We start from the raw sequence: 21,644 nt of genomic DNA on the forward strand, positions 1-21,644 counted from the left end.
TTAAATTCTAAATCTTAAACGTTAAACCCTAAACTTTAAATTCTAGATCCTAAACTATAAATTATGGCCCAGCTCTATGGCATTCTGACTCATATTTTTGGGGAACTTTGGGTTCAATAAGTCTCCGACATTCAAAAACCAACTCCTGATTCTTTTTCTTTCATCCATCCCTCCGAGTCCGACCCGCCCTCTGACATTCGAAAACCCAAAAACCCTGGTGGAACGTGAGAGACGATCCAAGATGTCGATGTCGAAGGGTTCGAAGATGCTGCAGTACGTCAACCATCGGATGCGGGTAATGATCCAGGACGGCCGGCAGCTGCTGGGCAAGTTCATGGCGTTCGACCGCCGCACGAACCTCGTCCTCGGCGACTGCGAGGAGTTCCGCAAGCTGCCCCCTATTCATCCGGGCCCAACGCCAAGAAAGGAGGAGGAGAGGAGCGCGAGGACCGCCGCACCCTCGGCCTCGTTCTGCTCCGCGGCGAGGAGGTCGTCTCCATGACCATCGAGGGCCCCCCTCCCCCAGACGTGTCCCGCGCCAAGTCCGACGCCGCCTCCACCGCCTTCGTAGGCCCCGGAATCGGCCGCGGCGTCCCAACCGCCCCCCTCGTCCAGGCCCAGCCAGGTCTTGCCAGCCCCGTCCGCGGGGTCGGTGGCCCCGCCCCTGGCATGATGCAGCCCCAGATCTCCCGGCCCCCCGTGCCGCAGCTCTCTGCCCCGCCCATCTCCTACCCGCAGGTCGTCCGCCCCCCTCTGTCCCCGGCTTCCCCTCCCCCGTGGCCGCCCGCCCTCCCGTGGGCCTGCAACACCCTCAGATGATGCGCGGCCCCCCACCACCCCTGTGTCCCGGGATGCCGGCTCCTCCACGCGCCAGGCCCGGGATGCCTCCGCCGCTGCCGCATGGTGGAGCGGTCCCGGCGTTTGCCCTGCCGAGACGTGGGATGCCGCCCCCCACCGCCGCCAAACCTGCAGCGGTAGCAGCAACCTCGTCAGAATCAGCAGCAGCCACAGCAGTAGTGATTATCTGGGTACGCACTCTCCTTTCCTTCCCTTTCTTCTTTTATCTTTTCTTTTTTTTTAATTTCTGTTTCTTTATTTATCAGGCAAGAAGATCATCTGTGATGATTGCTTTGGGTAACTTTGCATATGTAGAGTGATTAGAACGGACTAGGGATTCTTCACTCTTGTAAAGTTGATTTTGATTATCAAATTGTTTCTGAATAGACATTCTAGATTAGTATTAGGGGTTTGGGGTTTGGGATTTGGGATTGGGGGTTTTAGATTTGGGGTTGGGGGTTTTAGATTTGGGGTTAGAGTTTTAAGGTTTAAGGGTTTCAGGGTTTGGGATTTAGGATTTAAAGGCTTAGGGCTTAGGGCTTAGGGCTTAGAGCTTAGGGTTTAGGGTTTAAGAGTTTAGGATTTTAGGGGTTTAGGTTTTAGAGTTATTATCTTTTGGTCATCAATCTTAGTTGGTATTATATCTTCATTTCCATTCTCACTAAGTTTATATTCCATATATTCTATATTTTTTTACTAATTTTTAAACGTTTATCTTCTAATATTTTACTACATATCTCTTTTCATTAATCAATACTATAACATCCACAAGTAACATACACCATGGTACATCTTCTTGAATATTAGCAGTAAGCTCTTCTATAATTTAGTAAAAAAGATATAGGTTTAGTGTCGATTCTTTTTGCAAACATATAATAACTGGAAATAGACTTATTGTAGCACATCAACTTCTAATATTTGTCAATGCCATTTATACATGTCCTCAATTATTTTAACATACTATCTATGTACACCCTTCCTTCTTAAAGCCCACCAAATCACTGTTCTTAGGACACTATTATAAACATTTTCTGAGTAAATGAAAATCATATGTAAACTTTTTTCTTTTTCTCTTTTTTTTATATCAATTGTCTAAGTAAAAGAATAGCCTTCATTTCTTGATCTTTTATATATAAATCCAAATTGCTTATCTGAAATAGTTATTATTTTTCTTAAATATTATTTCGGTACCCTTTTCCATAATTTCATGGAGTGATTTCTATAGCTAATTCTCTAATAATTAGATCATTCATGTACATCTTTGTTCTTATATATAGATACTGTCATACTTTTCCAACAATCTAATACTTTTTTGGTTTTTAAGATTTCATTAAATAATTTAGTAGGATAATTTAACCCAATATCTCCCATGATTTTCCAAACCTCAATAGTTATTTCATCTAGCTCTAATGCCTTGCATTTTTGCATTCTATCTAAAACTATGTTTACTTCACTTTTATAAATTGTACATCTTTAATTCAATGCATCTAACCCAATCAACGTCTTTAATTTTTCTCTCTAGCTTTAACTATTTTACAAATTTAATTTCACCTTCTTTTGAACATTATCTATCATATAAATTATCCTATGCTACATATTTAGCTTTACGTACTAACATTTTTTTGCCTCCTTTTGTCTTATAAAATCATTGTCATATTTGTTTTTCGCCACTATTTAAAGTGAATCCATTTTATTCAAATTGCCTCGTATCTTATTATTTAACCACCAAGTTTCTTTATTTGTATATCTTTGTCTTCTGACTTTTCTAGAACATCTTTAACTACCCTCTTAATTCAATTAATTATTTGGTTCCATATTTTATTTGGTTCAATCCGTAGGTTCCTTCCCTTCTTTATTGATTTATCTTTAAAAGATATTAACATATTCTCCTTTTAAATCCCACCATCTTATCTTTGAATATTTATTTATTTTTTTTCTTCATGCACCTAGTGTATCAATCTAAGACTAGTAATCTATATTGTGTAGTTAAACTCTCCTGTATCACCTTACAATCCATGCATGTTGATCTTTGTTTTCTCTTGATGAAGGAGTAATCTATTTGGGACAAATTTGATCGACTCTTAAATGTTAGTCATATCTATGTTAAAATAATTGTTTGCAATTACTAGGTCATAAGCTATTGCAAACTCAACAATTGAATCTCCAATTAAATATTTATCCTCAAAATCAAATCTTCTATGTATTCTCTCATATCCCATATTGCTTTTTCCTTGCATGTCCAGTTAAGTTGCCACCGACAAATATTCTTTCTCTTTCAGTTATACCTTACATCAGTTTATCCATTTCATCCCAAAACTGTTGCTTAACCCTCTTCTTTGAGCCTACTTGTGTTTGTAAGTGTTAACTACATTAATAGTCTTCTCATCTAAAACTAATTTAATGATTATTAATCTATCTCTTATTCACTACAATTATATTTTGTTTCCTTATTCAATACTATTTTTGTACCATTTCAATTATTATTCTTACGTACCTATAATAGTTTATAACCATCCCCTATATCCTTAGATTTACTACCTTTTTATTTAGTTTCTTGTAAGCAAGCAATATTGATTTTTCTAAGTGTCATTGTATCCATTAGTTTTTTACTCCTTCTAGTCGAAGTTCCAAGTAGCAAACCTAATTGTCTTATGTATAGTTACCTTCTTTACATGATGCAATTTCCCTTATCTCCATATGACTCCAATAGTGATTACTAATACAAGACTCTTCAATCCTACCTAATCCTTGCTTATTTGTCACTACAGTCAGGTTGTACTGTAGCAGGTCTTTTGCAAGCAACAACCTAACTAATATTTGCTTATTTATCACTTCGGTCGGATCATTTATGGATGACCCATCTAATCCTTGTTTATTTATCACTATAACTGGGCCATGTTTAGAGCTGATCATGGGCAGGGATTGGGCATGGAAAAGATCAAATTTTAAATAGGCACGATCTGAAGCTCGATTAAAGATGAATAGAGTTTAGGTCCGAGGCCCAGCTTGCGACCAACTCTAGTCATGTTGTAGGGGGTTGCTTGTGATAACGATCTAGCCAACCCTTGCTCGCTTCTCACCACAATTGGGTCGGGTTGTGGCGCATCGCTTAGAATAGGGGACACCCTAACATTCATGTGCATCGAGTTAAGATCTAATGATGGGATCATCAATTCGGTTGATTTAGATTTTTAATAGGAATTCTTTTTATTGAAATAAAAGAAGACATGAGGAGAATTTTAATCATGGTTTTGTCTATCCTTTTAAGTGGTACCTAGGAGTAATATAATGTGTTCCATTACATTTTCTCATTCCTGAGGCGGCCTTTGTTCCAAAGGCATAGTTATCATAGCAAGAATATGGTGGTTGTCATGGTTTGTAGTTGTCGTATTGATGTTTATTTTATGATCTCATGTCAGAGCATGCTTGGGTCCACAAACGTGCAAGACAAAATTCACTGATGCCAACAAACACGAAAGTCTAAAAGAAGCCACCGGAATTTTAATGTGTCTATCCATATATTTACAACCTTAGTACTCATAAATGGATGGTACACATTATAGATAGATTAATATAGTATACTAAAAATTAAAATGATAATAGTTATGTCAAGTTAAAAGGGATTTGCTTTATAATCCATGCTTTTCTATGTACTTATTTAAAAAAAATCTTCAACTTCAAACAAAATTTATGTGACATTTATGAAAGTGATTTTAAAGCATGATGGATTTTGTCACGCCCCAGATCCGGATCCGTGACACGGCCGTGCTATTGCCGACTACCGCCCACCATAGCACGCAGCCTCATACATGGGTAACAGGGTAGTTAAACCAACCAAATCTTTTATATATATGAAAGCATTCTTAGTACAACATGCTGGTCAGTACCCAAATACAGAGCTTCTATGTAGTTTATGTACACAAAAGTATACTTGCTTTACCCCAAAAGAAAGAAGCCCCGATACAAAATTAAAGTGTCTCTGGCAGCTTTCAGTGGTGAGGATCTGAAGAAAAAAATGTAAATAACGGGTATGAGCTACACAGCTCAGTAAGTAATCATACATAATCTTACTGGATCGAACATAATGGTAACTATGTTTATGCAGGGTTTGAGAAGCTGACATGCGTATTATCTCACAATTTATCATGGCAAAATATGTATGCTTGGAAAACAAAGCAGTATTTTCAGTTAAACAGAATTTTCATAAAACATGCACATGAAATCGTGCCCTCGGCATGCCGTGGTCCATTCTCTCGGATGCTACCGCGAAGTCCATTCGGCCACTGGCGGGGCCAGCTAGTCATTCTCGGCCACTAGCTAGGCCAGCTTAGTCATTCTCGGCCACTAGCAAGGCCAGCTCAGTTGCATTCGATCAGTAGCATCTTTGAGCCCATTATAGTGCCTCTTGGCTAGATAGTATTTCATTATACTAACTTGCATGCATGATTAAAATATCAGCATAATCATGGTGCATACATGGCCATAGTTTATGAGATCATGCAAGTTACTTATCCATCATAACATATCATGCATGAATAACACTTTAAAAACTTAACAAACATAGTAATATGATCCACAATAAGATTAAAATAGATTACTTACCTCAATTCGCTGTCCAAATTTCTCAAGTCCAGGTGACAAATCCTTAATCACCTAAAACAACATCATAGGGATTACATTATTTCCCATTTATTTATTATAAAATTTCTTAGTTCATCATACTATGAACTTACTTGCTTGGATCCCATCCAAGGATTTAGCCCAAGTCCAATTTGAAGCCTTTGGGGTTCGATTTAAAACCAGATTGGGTCCACATGGGTTGATTGGGTTTTTAATTAAAGGATTGGGCCTCGTTTATAATTGGGTCCAACCTTTTCTAGCCAATTGGGTCCTCTGATTTGGTCAATGTGGCTCATTTGGGCCTGAGTTAGGGTTAGCCCAAGGTCAATTCGACCTTCTGTCAGTTGAATTGGGCTTGAAATGGGCCTGATTCACAATCAATTAGGTCTGCTGAGACCAAGTCAGCTTAATTGGGTTCGGACCCATTTCAATTTAACTTAAATTAGCTTGGATTTAACCCAATTTATAGTTTGGGCTCGTCCAGACTTAGCCCAATCTGATTGAGCTCGGATTTAGACTTAGCCCAGTCTAATTGGGCTTGGGTTAGTCAAATTTGGCTAAACCCATTTCATTTTTTTTTCTTTTCTTTTTTTCTTTCTTTTCTTTTCTTCTTCTTTTCTTTTTCCTTCTTTTCTTTTTCTTTCTTTTTTTTTCCTTTTCTTCTCTGTTTCTTTTCTTCCTCCCGAAGTTTCCTCTCCTCCTCCTCTCTTTCCTTCCTTCTCTCCCGATTCTTCTTTTCCCTTCCCCCTTTCTTCTCCCGTGAAGGGAGGAAAGCGAGCTCGGGGGAGGTCGGGCCACGGCAGGCCGGCTCCCATGACCGGCTCCCGCGGCCGTCACCTGCGGCACCCTCGGCCGCGCTCGCGGCCGACGCTCGATGCCCGCGTCCTCGGCCGGTCTGCGGCCGATGCTCGTGCCGGCGGCGCTCGCGGCCGAAGCCGATGGCCGCCGCACGCGACAACGAACCGGTGAGTCCTCGTTCCTTTTCTTCTTTTGTTCCTTTCTTCCTTTCTTCCCTTCTTTTCTTTCCTAGCAAAACTTCAAACCCCTTTCAAATAGGTAGATCGAAAATGTCATGGCTAGGAGTAAGAAACATTCCAGGTCTAAGCCCATCCAAGGCACCATTAATCCGTTAATACTAAATTTAAGATGCTTAAAATCTTCCTGGAATTGCCAACAATAGAAAAACTCACTAGTGAAATTATATAGCTTTCTCCAGATTATTCAGAGAATCAACAACACTTTTCTCCATTAGAAATCTAAGTCAAATCTTCTAATAATTCTCCTTATCAATACAACTTTATCAGTAGATCTTATCAAAAGAGTAAGGTCCATTACTTCGACATTTAGTTCTTTTAATAGGTGATCTAATTCAAACTTCTTTTTTATTTATTTATTTTGGTGCCAGAACATCATTAATATTCATTTAATTGATTATCACAAGATCATAAACTACTGCACTTTATCCATTGTAGAACATTTGAGCCTAAAATATTATTCAACATTGAAAATTATTCTCAGAATTTACTAAATGACTTCCAATCAAAATATTAATCTTGCATTATAATTTGCAAAGATCTAATATTTCACTTTCCAAGTAAACAAAGGGGAAACTCTTAATTCTCATTCTCAGATATATTTTCTTTTTATATAATAGTTTCATGCATAATTGTCATACAAATTTCATCCTCGAAGAATATAAAATCTTTCCTTGTCCAAGCCTTAAACAACTTATGAATGAACCCTATCTTGCCATCAAAATAATTAACTTCAAACTAGAAGTATTATCCACAGTACTCAGTATCAAGTTAAACTTCCAAAATTACCTATATATTGATACACAAGTAATCACAATGTACTTTAACATTCCATGGCTAGTACTCCACTTAATATCAGTCAAAATCTAATTTAATCATAATCCAAAAAATACAAATTACTCCATCGAGAAATCTCCAAAATAATTTATTCTTATTTTGGCATGGCTTGCTAGCATGCTGATTCAAAATACCAAAATCCTTAGTAGTCTTAAATCTTGGATTCTTATACCATACCTGTCATAATCATGCTCCTAGAATAATTTTATATTAGCCTTAACTTCTTTCTTTTTGTTTCTCATTGTCACCTATCAAAATATTTGTGCCAAGCAGTTTTCGTGACTGACCAATGATGCGACCAATAAAATCTTTTCTTTCCTTTCAGTTATGCGGAATCTCACTAAATGAGACTTAACTACCCATTCCCTTATTAAAACTTGAAATTTTTACTCATGGTTAACCTATTGCTCTGATACCACGAGAATGTCACGCCCCGGATCCGGATACATGACACGGCCGTGCTATTGCCGACTACCGCCCACAATAGCACGCAGCCTCATACATGGGTAATAGGGTAGTCAAACCAACCAAATCTTTTATTTATATGAAAGCATTCTTAGTACAACATGCTGGTCAGTACCCAAATACCGAGCTTCTATGTAGGTTATGTACACAAAAGTATACTTGCTTTACCCCAAAAGAAAGAAGCCCTGATACAAAATTAAAGTGTCTCTGGCAGCTTTCAGTGGTGAGGATCTGAAGAAAAAATGTAAATAACGGGTATGAGCTACACAGCTCAGTAAGTAATCATACATAATCTTACTGGATCGAACATAATGGTAACCATGTTTATGCAGGGTTTGAGAAGCTGACATGCGTATTATCTCACAATTTATCATGGCAAAATATGTATGCTTGGAAAACAAAGCAGTATTTTCAGTCAAACAGAATTTTCATAAAACATGCACATGAAATCGTGCCCCCGGCATGCCGTGGTCCATTCTCTCGGATGCTACTGCGAAGTCCATTCGGCCACTGGCCGGGCCAGCTAGTCATTCTCGGCCACTAGCAAGGCCAGCTCAGTAGCATCTTTGAGCCCATTATAGTGCCTCTTGGCTAGATAGTATTTCATTATACTAACTTGCATGCATGATTAAAATATCAGCATAATCATGGTGCATACATGGCCATAGTTTATGAGATCATGCAAGTTACTTATCCATCATAACATATCATGCATGAATAACACTTTAAAAACTTAACAAACATAGTAATATGATCTACAATAAGATTAAAATAGATTACTTACCTCAATTCGCTGTCCAAATTTCTCAAGTCCAGGTGACAAATCCTTAATCACCTAAAACATCATAGGGATTACATTATTCCCCACTTATTTATTATAAAATTTCTTAGTTCATCATACTATGAACTTGCTTGGATCCCATCCAAGGATTTAGCCCAAGTCCAATTTGAAGCCTTTGGGGTTCGATTTAAAACCAGATTGGGTCCACATGGGTTGATTGGGTTTTTAATTAAAGGATTGGGCCTCGTTTATAATTGGGTCCAACCTTTTCTAGCCAATTGGGTCCTCTGATTTGGTCAATGTGGCTCATTTGGGCCTGAGTCAGGGTTAGCCCAAGGTCAATTCGACCTTCTGTCAGTTGAATTGGGCTTGAATTGGGCCTGATTCACAATCAATTAGGTCTGCTGAGACCAAGTCAGCTTAATTGGGTTCGGACCCATTTCAATTTAACTTAAATTAGCTCGGATTTAACCCAATTTATAGTTTGGGCTCGTCCAGACTTAGCCCAATCTAATTGAGCTCGGATTTAGACTTAGCCCAGTCTAATTGGGCTTGGGTTAGTCAAATTTGGCTAAACCCATTTCATTTTTTTTTTCTTTTCTTTTTTTCTTTCTTTTCTTTTCTTCTTTTCTTTTTCCTTCTTTTCTTTTTCTTTCTTTTTTTTCCTTTTCTTCTCTGTTTCTTTACTTCCTCCTGAAGTTTCCTCTCCTCCTCCTCTCTTTCCTTCCTTCTCTTCCGATTCTTCTTTTCCCTTCCCCCTTTCTTCTCCTGTGAAGGGAGGAAAGCGAGCTCGGGGGAGGTCGGGCCACGGCAGGCCGGCTCCCGTGACCGGCTCCCGCGGCCGTCACCCGCGGCGCACTCGGCCGCGCTCGCGGCCGACGCTCGACGCCCGCGTCCTCGGCCGGTCTGCGGCCGATGCTCGTGCCGGCGGCGCTCGCGGCCGAAGCCGGTGGCCGCCGCACGCGACAACGAACCGGTGAGTCCTCGTTCCTTTTCTTCTTTTGTTCTTTCTTCCTTTCTTCCCTTCTTTTCTTTCCTCCCGTTTTCTTTTCTTCTCTGTTTCCCCTCTCTTCTTTCGTGACCATAGAGGGAGGGCGACCCCATGCCGGGGCTCGGGGGCCGGATTGAGGTCGGCCGGCGGCTCCCGTGGCGCCTGCAGCGGCTCCCGTGGCGCCTGCAGCGGCCGCGGCCCGTGGTCGACGACCCTCTCTCCTTCCCGTGGAGAAGAGAGACACCGAGGGAGGAACAGCCCGCGGCGGGGACCCAACGGCGCCGACGACGCTCGCGGCGGCACACGGGAGTCCCCTCTTTCCTCTCTCCTTTTTTCTTCTTTCTTTCTTCTTTTCTTTCCTCCCTTCTTCTCTTCACCGAGACCCCCTATCCCCCTGAAGAAGAAGAAGGGAATGGGGCTCCGGCCGACTGCAACCCCCCTGTCGAGAGCAGGCAGCGGCTGCAGCCGAGAACCGTGTACGGAGTTCCTCCTCTATTTTATTTTGGAACAGAAAAAATAAAGAAGAAACAGAATGATCAGGGAGCTTACCTGGGGATGAACTGCGGTGCCTCCTCCTCCGGTGCTTCAGCCATCGTCCTAGAAAGTCCTTGGGGAGGAAGGAGAGCGGTAAGGCTCTTTTAGCTGGGGTGAGGTGTCACCCCCAGCTTTCTCCTGTGAAGGACCTAACACCTGGGCCTTTCTCTGATCCCCACCTGGCCCTAGTCAAATCCATTCATAAAGTAGGAGGTGGCAGCTATCAAACGGGCTGCCAACCATGGGCCCAGTTAACCTATTAGATGTCATGGCCCAATGCTCGAATATGGGCCCAAAAAGGCGTATTGGGCCCAGTTGATTTTTGGGCCCAGGTATTACATTCTTCCCCCCTTAAATAAATTTCGTCCTCGAAATTAATCATGCTTAGAGTTTCAAACTTCGAAAGTATGCCATAATCATATCATTCTCGAGCTCTTAAACAGTCTCCCTCTTAAACCGCTTGCTTATAAGATTTTGGCAAAATCATGGCATCTCAAACTTGATCCTCTCCATCTATGACATATAGAAGTTCCTTGATCTCTTCCAAAAGAATACTAATCTTCCAACCTTAGATTTTAAATGCTGTAATTCTTGGCCCAAGAAATTAATTGCTTTCGATTAAGTCCACACAAAGATCTTAATCGGCTTAACAGAAATAGGCGAGAGCATTAGCATCAAATACTTTTCATAATCTATAATCCTCTTTCCTCTCTTAACTTTGCCTACAATTTAATGATCAACTTTTATCCTAGCAAAACTTCAAACCCCTTTGAAATAGGTAGATCGAAAATGTCATAGCTAGGAGTAAGAAACATTCCAGGTCTAAGCCCATCCAAGGCACCATTAATCCGTTAATACTAAATTTAAGATGCTCAAAATCTCCCAGGAATTGCCAACAATAGAAAAACTCACTAGTGAAATTATATAGCTATCTCCAGATTATTCAGAGAATCAACAACACTTTTCTCCATTAGAAATCTAAGTCAAATCTTCTAATAATTCTCCTTATCAATACAACTTTATCAGTAGATCTTATCAAAAGAGTAAGGTCCATTACTTCGACATTTAGTTCTTTTAATAGGTGATCTAATTCAAACTTCTTTTTTATTTATTTATTTTGGTGCCAGAACATCATTAATATTCATTTAATTGATTATCACAAGATCATAAACTACTGCACTTTATCCATTGTAGAACATTTGAGCCTAAAATATTATTCAACATTGAAAATTATTCTCAGAATTTACTAAATGACTTCCAATCAAAATATTAATCTTGCATTATAATTTGCAAAGATCTAATATTTCACTTTCCAAGTAAACAAAGGGGAAACTCTTAATTCTCATTCTCAGATATATTTTCTTTTTATATAATAGTTTCATGCATAATTGTCGTACAAATTTCATCCTCGAAGAATATAAAATCTTTCCTTGTCCAAGCCTTAAACAACTTATGAATGAACCCTATCTTGCCATCAAAATAATTAACTTCAAACTAGAAGTATTATCCACGGTACTCAGTATCAAGTTAAACTTCCAAAATTACCTATATATTGATACACAAGTAATCACAATGTACTTTAACATTCCATGGCTAGTACTCCACTTAATATCAGACAAAATCTAATTTAATCATAATCCAAAAAATACAAATTACTCCATCGAGAAATCTCCAAAATAATTTATTCTTATTTTGGCATGGCTTGCTAGCATGCTGATTCAAAATACCAAAATCCTTAGTAGTCTTAAATCTTGGATTCTAATACCATACCTGTCATAATCATGCTCCTAGAATAATTTTATATTAGCCTTAACTTCTTTCTTTTTGTTGCTCATTGTCACCTATCAAAATATTTGTGCCAAGCAGTTTTCGTGACTGACCGATGATGCGACCAATAAAATCTTTTCTTTCCTTTCAGTTATGCGGAATCTCACTGAATGAGACTTAACTACCCATTCCCTTATTAAAACTTGAAATTTTTACTCATGGTTAACCTATTGCTCTGATACCACGAGAATGTCACGCCCCGGATCCGGATACGTGACACGGCCGTGCTATTGCCGACTACCGCCCACAATAGCACGCAGCCTCATACATGGGTAATAGGGTAGTCAAACCAACCAAATCTTTTATATATATGAATGCATTTTTAGTACAACATGCTGGTCAGTACCCAAATACAGAGCTTCTATGTAGTTTATGTACACAAAAGTATACTTGCTTTACCCCAAAAGAAAAAAGCCCTGATACAAAATTAAAGTGTCTCTGGCAGCTTTCAGTGGTGAGGATCTGAAGAAAAAATGTAAATAACGGGTATGAGCTACACAGCTCAGTAAGTAATCATACATAATCTTACTGGATCGAACATAATGGTAACCATGTTTATGCAGGGTTTGAGAAGCTGACATGCGTATTATCTCACAATTTATCATGGCAAAATATGTATGCTTGGAAAACAAAGCAGTATTTTCAGTCAAACAGAATTTTCATAAAACATGCACATGAAATCGTGCCCCCGGCATGCCGTGGTCCATTCTCTCGGATGCTACCGCGAAGTCCATTCGGCCACTGGCGGGGCCAGCTAGTCATTCTCGGCCACTAGCTAGGCCAGCTTAGTCATTCTCGGCCACTAGCAAGGCCAGCTCAGTTGCATTCGATCAGTAGCATCTTTGAGCCCATTATAGTGCCTCTTGGCTAGATAGTATTTCATTATACTAACTTGCATGCATGATTAAAATATCAGCATAATCATGGTGCATACATGGCCATAATTTATGAGATCATGCAAGTTACTTATCCATCATAACATATCATGCATGAATAACACTTTAAAAACTTAACAAACATAGTAATATGATCCACAATAAGATTAAAATAGATTACTTACCTCAATTCGCTGTCCAAATTTCTCAAGTCCAGGTGACAAATCCTTAATCACCTAAAACAACATCATAGGGATTACATTATTCCCCATTTATTTATTATAAAATTTTTTAGTTCATCATACTATGAGCTTACTTGCTTGGATCCCATCCAAGGATTTAGCCCAAGTCCAATTTGAAGCCTTTGGGGTTCGATTTAAAACCAGATTGGGTCCACATGGGTTGATTGGGTTTTTAATTAAAGGATTGGGCCTCGTTTATAATGGGGTCCAACCTTTTCTAGCCAATTGGGTCCTCTGATTTGGTCAATGTGGCTCATTTGGGCCTGAGTCAGGGTTAGCCCAAGGTCAATTCGACCTTCTGTCAGTTGAATTGGGCTTGAATTGGGCCTGATTCACAATCAATTAGGTCTGCTGAGACCAAGTCAGCTTAATTGGGTTCGGACCCATTTCAATTTAACTTAAATTAGCTCGGATTTAACCCAATTTATAGTTTGGGCTCGTCCAAACTTATCCCAATCTGATTGAGCTCGTATTTAGACTTAGCCCAGTCTAATTGGGCTTGGGTTAGTCAAATTTGGCTAAACCCATTTCATTTTTTTTTTCTTTTTTTCTTTCTTTTCTTTCCTTCTTTTCTTTTTCCTTCTTTTCTTTTTCTTTCTTTTTTTTTCCTTTTCTTCTCTGTTTCTTTTCTTCCTCCCGAAGTTTCCTCTCCTCCTCTTTTTCCTTCCTTCTCTCCCAATTCTTCTTTTCCCTTCCCCCTTTCTTCTCCCGTGAAGGGAGGAAAGCGAGCTCGGGGGAGGTCGGGCCACGGCAGGCCGGCTCCCGTGACCGGCTCCCGCGGCCGTCACCCGCGGCGCCCTCGGCTGCGCTCGCGGCCGACGCTCGACGCCCGCGTCCTCAGCCGGTCTGCGGCCGATGCTCGTGCCGGCGGCGCTCGCGGCCGAAGCCGATGGCCGCCGCACGCGACAACGAACCGGTGAGTCCTCGTTCCTTTTCTTCTTTTGTTCTTTCTTCCTTTCTTCCTTTCTTCCCTTCTTTTCTTTCCTCCCGTTTTCTTTTCTTCTCTGTTTCCCCTCTCTTCTTTCGTGACCATAGAGGGAGGGCGACCTCTTGCCGGGGCTCGGGGGCCGGATTGAGGTCGGCCGGCGGCTCCCGTGGCACCTGCAGCGGCTCCCGTGGCGCCTGCAGCGGCCGCGGCCCGTGGTCGCCGACCCTCTCTCCTTCCCGTGGAGAAGAGAGACCCCGAGGGAGGAACAGCCCGCGGCGGGGACCCAACGGCGCCGACGACGCTCGCGGCTGCACACGGGAGTCCCCTCTTTCCTCTCTCCTTTTTTCTTCTTTCTTTCTTCATCTTTTCTTTCCTCCCTTCTTCTCTTCACCGAGACCACCTATCCCCCTGAAGAAGAAGAAGGGAATGGGGCTCCGGCCGACTGCAACCCCCCGGCCGAGAGCCGGCAGCGGCTGCAGCCGAGAACCGTGTACGGAGTTCCTCCTCTATTTTATTTTGGAACAGGAAAAATAAAGAAGAAACGGAATGATCAGGGAGCTTACCTGGGGATGAACTGCGGTGCCTCCTGCTCCGGTGCTTCAGCCATCGTCCTAGAAAGTCCTTGGGGAGGAAGGAAAGCGGTAAGGCTCTTTTAGCTGGGGTGAGGTGTCACCCCCAGCTTTCTCCTGTGAAGGACCTAACACCTGGGCCTTCCTCTGATCCCCACCTGGCCCTAGTCAAATTCATGCATAAAGCAGGAGGTGGCAACTATCAAGCGGGCTGCCAACCATGGGCCCAGTTAACCTATTAGATGTCATGGCCCAATGCTCGAATATGGGCCCAAAAAGGCGTATTGGGCCCAGTTGATTTTTGGGCCCAGGTATTACATTCTTCCCCCCTTAAATAAATTTCGTCCTCGAAATTAATCATGCTTAGAGTTTCAAACTTCGTAAGTATGCCATAATCATATCATTCTCGAGCTCTTAAACAGTCTCCCTCTTAAAGTGCTTGCTTATAAGATTTTGGCAAAATCATGGCATCTCAAACTTGATCCTCTCCATCTATGACATATAGAAGTTCCTTGATCTCTTCCAAAAGAATACTAATCTTCCAACCTTAGATTTTAAATGCTGTAATTCTTGGCCCAAGAAATTAATTGCTTTCGATTAAGTCCACACAAAGATCTTAATCGGCTTAACAGAAATAGGCGAGAGCATTAGCATCAAATACTTTTCATAATCTATAATCCTCTTTCCTCTCTTAACTTTGCCTACAATTTAATGATCAACTTTTATTCTAGCAAAACTTCAAACCCCTTTCAAATAGGTAGATCGAAAATGTCATAGCTAGGAGTAAGAAACATTCCAGGTCTAAGCCCATCCAAGGCACCATTAATTCGTTAATACTAAATTTAAGATGCTCAAAATCTCCCAGGAATTGCCAACAATAGAAAAACTCACTAGTGAAATTATATAGCTATCTCCAGATTATTCAGAGAATCAACAACACTTTTCTCCATTAGAAATCTAAGTCAAATCTTCTGATAATTCTCCTTATCAATACAACTTTATCAGTAGATCTTATCAAAAGAGTAAGGTCCATTACTTCGACATTTAGTTCTTTTAATAGGTGATCTAATTCAAACTTCTTTTTTATTTATTTATTTTGGTGCCAGAACATCATTAATATTCATTTAATTGATTATCACAAGATCATAAACTACTGCACTTTATCCATTGTAGAACATTTGAGCCTAAAATATTATTCAACATTGAAAATTATTCTCAGAATTTACTAAATGACTTCCAATCAAAATATTAATCTTGCATTATAATTTGCAAAGATCTAATATTTCACTTTCCAAGTAAACAAAGGGGAAACTCTTAATTCTCATTCTCAGATATATTTTCTTTTTATATAATAGTTTCATGCATAATTGTCGTACAAATTTCATCCTCGAAGAATATAAAATCTTTCCTTGTCCAAGCCTTAAACAACTTATGAATGAACCCTATCTTGCCATCAAAATAATTAACTTCAAACTAGAAGTATTATCCACAGTACTCAGTATCAAGTTAAACTTCCAAAATTACCTATATATTGATACACAAGTAATCACAATGTACTTTAACATTCCATGGCTAGTACTCCACTTAATATCAGTCAAAATCTAATTTAATCATAATCCAAAAAATACAAATTACTCCATCGAGAAATCTCCAAAATAATTTATTCTTATTTTGGCATGGCTTGCTAGCATGCTGATTCAAAATACCAAAATCCTTAGTAGTCTTAAATCTTGGATTCTAATACCATACCTGTCATAATCATGCTCCTAGAATAATTTTATATTAGCCTTAACTTCTTTCTTTTTGTTGCTCATTGTCACCCAAATACAGAGCTTCTATGTAGGTTATGTACACAAAAGTATACTTGCTTTACCCCAAAAGAAAGAAGCCCTGATACAAAATTAAAGTGTCTCTGGCAGCTTTCAGTGGTGAGGATCTGAAGAAAAAATGTAAATAACGGGTATGAGCTACACAGCTCAGTAAGTAATCATACATAATCTTACTGGATCGAACATAATGGTAACCATGTTTATGCAGGGTTTGAGAAGCTGACATGCTTATTATCTCACAATTTATCATGGCAAAATATGTATGCTTGGAAAACAAAGCAGTATTTTCAGTCAAACAGAATTTTCATAAAACATGCACATGAAATCGTGCCCCCGGCATGCCGTGGTCCATTCTCTCGGATGCTACTGCGAAGTCCATTCGGCCACTGGCGGGGCCAGCTAGTCATTCTCGGCCACTAGCAAGGCCAGCTTAGTCATTCTCGGCCACTAGCAAGGCCAGCTCAGTTGCATTCGATCAGTAGCATCTTTGAGCCCATTATAGTGCCTCTTGGCTAGATAGTATTTCATTATACTAACTTGCATGCATGATTAAAATATCAGCATAATCATGGTGCATACATGGCCATAGTTTATGAGATCATGCAAGTTACTTATCCATCATAACATATCATGCATGAATAACACTTTAAAAACTTAACAAACATAGTAATATGATCCACAATAAGATTAAAATAGATTACTTACCTCAATTCGCTGTCCAAATTTCTCAAGTCCAGGTGACAAATCCTTAATCACCTAAAACAACATCATAGAAATTACATTATTCCCCATTTATGTATTATAAAATTTTTTAGTTCATCATACTATGAACTTACTTGCTTGGATCCCATCCAAGGATTTAGCTCAAGTCCAATTTGAAGCCTTTGGTTTTCGATTTAAAACCAGATTGGGTCCACATGGGTTGATTGGATTTTTAATTAAAGGATTGGGCCTCGTTTATAACTGGGTCCAACCTTTTCTAGCCTATTGGGTCCTCTGATTTGGTCAATGTGGCTCATTTGGGCCTGAGTCAGGGTTAGCCCAAGGTCAATTCGACCTTCTGTCTGTTGAATTGGGCTTGAATTGGGCCTGATTCACAATCAATTAGGTCTGCTGAGACCAAGTCAGCTTAATTGGGTTCGGACCCATTTCAATTTAACTTAAATTAGCTGGGATTTAACCCAATTTATAGTTTGGGCTCGTCCAGACTTAGCCCAATCTGATTGAGCTCGGATTTAGACTTAGCCCAGTCTAATTGGGCTTGGGTTAGTCAAATTTGGCTAAACCCATTTCATTTTTTTTTCTTTTCTTTTTTTCTTTCTTTTCTTTCCTTCTTTTCTTTTTCCTTCTTTTCTTTTTCTTTCTTTTTTTTTCCTTTTCTTCTCTGTTTCTTTTCTTCCTCCCGAAGTTTCCTCTCCTCCTCTCTTTCCTTCCTTCTCTCCCGATTCTTCTTTTCCCTTCCCCCTTTCTTCTCCCGTGAAGGGAGGAAAGCGAGCTCGGGGGAGGTCGGGCCACGGCAGGCCGGCTCCCGTGACCGGCTCCGGCGGCGGTCACCCGCGGCGCCCTCGGCCGCGCTCGCTGCCCACACTCGACGCCCGCGTCCTCGGCCGGTCTGCGGCCGATGCTCGTGCCGGCGGCGCTCGCGGCCGAAGCCGATGGCCGCCGCACGCGACAACGAACCGGTGAGTCCTCGTTCCTTTTCTTCTTTTGTTCTTTCTTCCTTTCTTCCTTTCTTCCCTTCTTTTCTTTCCTCCCGTTTTTTTTTCTTCTCTATTTCCCCTCTCTTCTTTCGTGACCATAAAGGGAGGGCGACCCCATGCCGGGGCTCGGGGGCCGAATTGAGGTCGGCCGGCGGCTCCCGTGGCACCTGCAGCGGCTCCCGGGGCGCCTGCAGCGGCCGCGGCCCGTGGTCGCCGACCCTCTCTCCTTCCCGTGGAGAAGAGAGACCCCGAGGGAGGAACAGCCAGCGACGGGGACCCAACGGCGCCGACGACGCTCGCGGCTACACACGGGAGTCCCCTCTTTCCTCTCTCCTTTTTTCTTCTTTCTTTCTTCTTTTCTTTCCTCCCTTCTTCTCTTCACCGAGACCCCCTATCCCCCTGAAGAAGAACAAGGGAATGGGGCTCCGGCCGACTGCAACCCCCCGGCCGAGAGCCGGTAGCGGCTGCAGCCGAGAACCGTGTACGGAGTTCCTCTATTTTATTTTGGAACAGGAAAAATAAAGAAGAAACAGAATGATCAGGGAGCTTACCTGGGGATGAACTGCGGTGCCTCCTGCTCCGGTGCTTCAGCCATCGTCCTAGAAAGTCCTTGGGGAGGAAGGAGAGCGGTAAGGCTCTTTTAGCTGGGGTGAGATGTCACCCCCAGTTTTCTCCTGTGAAGGACCTAACACTTGGGCCTTCCTCTGATCCCCACCTAGCCCTAGTCAAATCCATGCATAAAGCAGGAGGTGGCAGCTATCAAACGGGCTGCCAACCATGGGCCCAGTTAATCTATTAGATGTCATGGCCCAATGCTCGAATATGGGCCCAAAAAGGCGTATTGGGCCCAGTTGATTTTTGGGCCCAGGTATTACATTCTTCCCCCCTTAAATAAATTTCGTCCTCGAAATTAATCATGCCTAGAGTTTCAAACTTCGAAAGTATGCCATAATCATATCATTCTCGAGCTCTTAAACAGTCTCCCTCTTAAAGTGCTTGCTTATAAGATTTTGGCAAAATCATGGCATCTCAAACTTGATCCTCTCCATCTATGACATATAGAAGTTCCTTGATCTCTTCCAAAAGAATACTAATCTTCCAACCTTAGATTTTAAATGCTGTAATTCTTGGCCCAAGAAATTAATTGCTTTCGATTAAGTCCACGCAAAGATCTTAATCGGCTTAACAGAAATAGGCGAGAGCATTAGCATCAAATACTTTTCATAATCTATAATCCTCTTTCCTCTCTTAACTTTGCCTACAATTTAATGATCAACTTTTATCCTAGCAAAACTTCAAACCCCTTTCAAATAGGTAGATCGAAAATGTCATAGCTAGGAGTAAGAAATATTCCAGGTCTAAGCCCATCCAAGGCACCATTAATCCGTTAATACTAAATTTAAGATGCTCAAAATCTCCCAGGAATTGCCAACAATAGAAAAACTCACTAGTGAAATTATATAGCTATCTCCAGATTATTCAGAGAATCAACAACACTTTTCTCCATTAGAAATCTAAGTCAAATCTTCTAATAATTCTCCTTATCAATACAACTTTATCAGTAGATCTTATCAAAAGAGTAAGGTCCATTACTTCGACATTTAGTTCTTTTAATAGGTGATCTAATTCAAACTTCTTTTTTATTTATTTATTTTGGTGCCAGAACATCATTAATATTCATTTAATTGATTATCACAAGATCATAAACTACTGCACTTTATCCATTGTAGAACATTTGAGCCTAAAATATTATTCAACATTGAAAATTATTCTCAGAATTTACTAAATGACTTCCAATCAAAATATTAATCTTGCATTATAATTTGCAAAGATCTAATATTTCACTTTCCAAGTAAACAAAGGGGAAACTCTTAATTCTCATTCTCAGATATATTTTCTTTTTATATAATAGTTTCATGCATAATTGTCGTACAAATTTCATCCTCGAAGAATATAAAATCTTTCCTTGTCCAAGCCTTAAACAACTTATGAATGAACCCTATCTTGCCATCAAAATAATTAACTTCAAACTAGAAGTATTATCCACAGTACTCAGTATCAAGTTAAACTTCCAAAATTACCTATATATTGATACACAAGTAATCACAATGTACTTTAACATTCCATGGCTAGTACTCCACTTAATATCAGTCATAATCTAATTTAATCATAATCCAAAAAATACAAATTACTCCATCGAGAAATCTCCAAAATAATTTATTCTTATTTTGGCATGGCTTGCTAGCATGCTGATTCAAAATACCAAAATCCTTAGTAGTCTTAAATCTTGGATTCTAATACCATACCTGTCATAATCATGCTCCTAGAATAATTTTATATTAGCCTTAACTTCTTTCTTTTTGTTGCTCATTGTCACCTATCAAAATATTTGTGCCAAGCAGTTTTCGTGACTGACCGATGATGCGACCAATAAAATCTTTTCTTTCCTTTCAGTTATGTGGAATCTCACTAAATGAGACTTAACTACCCATTCCCTTATTAAAACTTGAAATTTTTACTCATGGTTAACCTATTGCTCTGATACCACGAGAATGTCACGCCCCGGATCCGGATCCGTGACACGGCCGTGCTATTGCCGACTACCGCCCACAATAGCACGCAGCCTCATACATGGTGACAGGGTAGTCAAACCAACCAAATCTTTTATATATATGAAAGCATTTTTAGTACGACATGCTGGTCAGTACCCAAATACAGAGCTTCTATGTAGTTTATGTACACAAAAGTATACTTGCTTTACCCCAAAAGAAAGAAGCCCTGATACAAAATTAAAGTGTCTCTGGCAGCTTTCAGTGGTGAGGATCTGAAGAAAAAATGTAAATAACGGGTATGAGCTACACAGCTCAGTAAGTAATCATACATAATCTTACTGGATCGAACATAATGGTAACCATGTTTATGCAGGGTTTGAGAAGCTGACATGCGTATTATCTCACAATTTATCATGGCAAAATATGTATGCTTGGAAAACAAAGCAGTATTTTCAGTCAAACAGAATTTTCATAAAACATGTACATGAAATCGTGCCCCCGGCATGCCGTGGTCCATTCTCTCGGATGCTACTGCAAAGTCCATTCGGCCACTGGCGGGGCCAACTAGCCATTCTCGGCCACTAGCAAGGCCAGCTTAGTCATTCTCGGCCACTAGCAAGGCCAGTTCAGTTGCATTCGATGAGTAGCATCTTTGAGCCCATTATAGTGCCTCTTGGCTAGATAGTATTTCATTATACTAACTTGCATGCATGATTAAAATATCAGCATAATCATGGTGCATACATGGCCATAGTTTATGAGATCATGCAAGTTACTTATCCATCATAACATATCATGCATGAATAACACTTTAAAAACTTAACAAACATAGTAATATGATCCACAATAAGATTAAAATAGATTACTTATCTCAATTCGCTGTCCAAATTTCTCAAGTCCAGGTGACAAATCCTTAATCACCTAAAACAACATCATAGGGATTACATTATTCCCCATTTATTTATTATAAAATTTCTTAGTTCATCATACTATGAACTTACTTGCTTGGATCCCATCCAAGGA

The 21,644-nt window shown here is 40.4% G+C and overlaps 1 pseudogene across 1 annotated transcript in view; it reads left to right on the forward strand.

Annotated features, from left to right (window-relative positions):
* Positions 1-111: 111 nt before the first annotated feature.
* Positions 112-21,644, forward strand: part of LOC120110974 (uncharacterized) — a 64,429-nt pseudogene continuing 42,896 nt past the window's right edge. Inside the window, exon 1 of the transcript XR_016395844.1 lies at positions 112-1,028. The product of XR_016395844.1 is annotated as an uncharacterized LOC120110974 (transcript). The remainder of the gene's footprint in view (positions 1,029-21,644) is intronic.

Source organism: Phoenix dactylifera, chromosome 7, assembly GCF_051530095.1.
Source record: "Phoenix dactylifera cultivar Ajwa chromosome 7, Ajwa_hap1_PhDact_Kaust_v1.1, whole genome shotgun sequence".
Classification (NCBI taxonomy): Eukaryota; Viridiplantae; Streptophyta; class Magnoliopsida; order Arecales; family Arecaceae; genus Phoenix; species Phoenix dactylifera.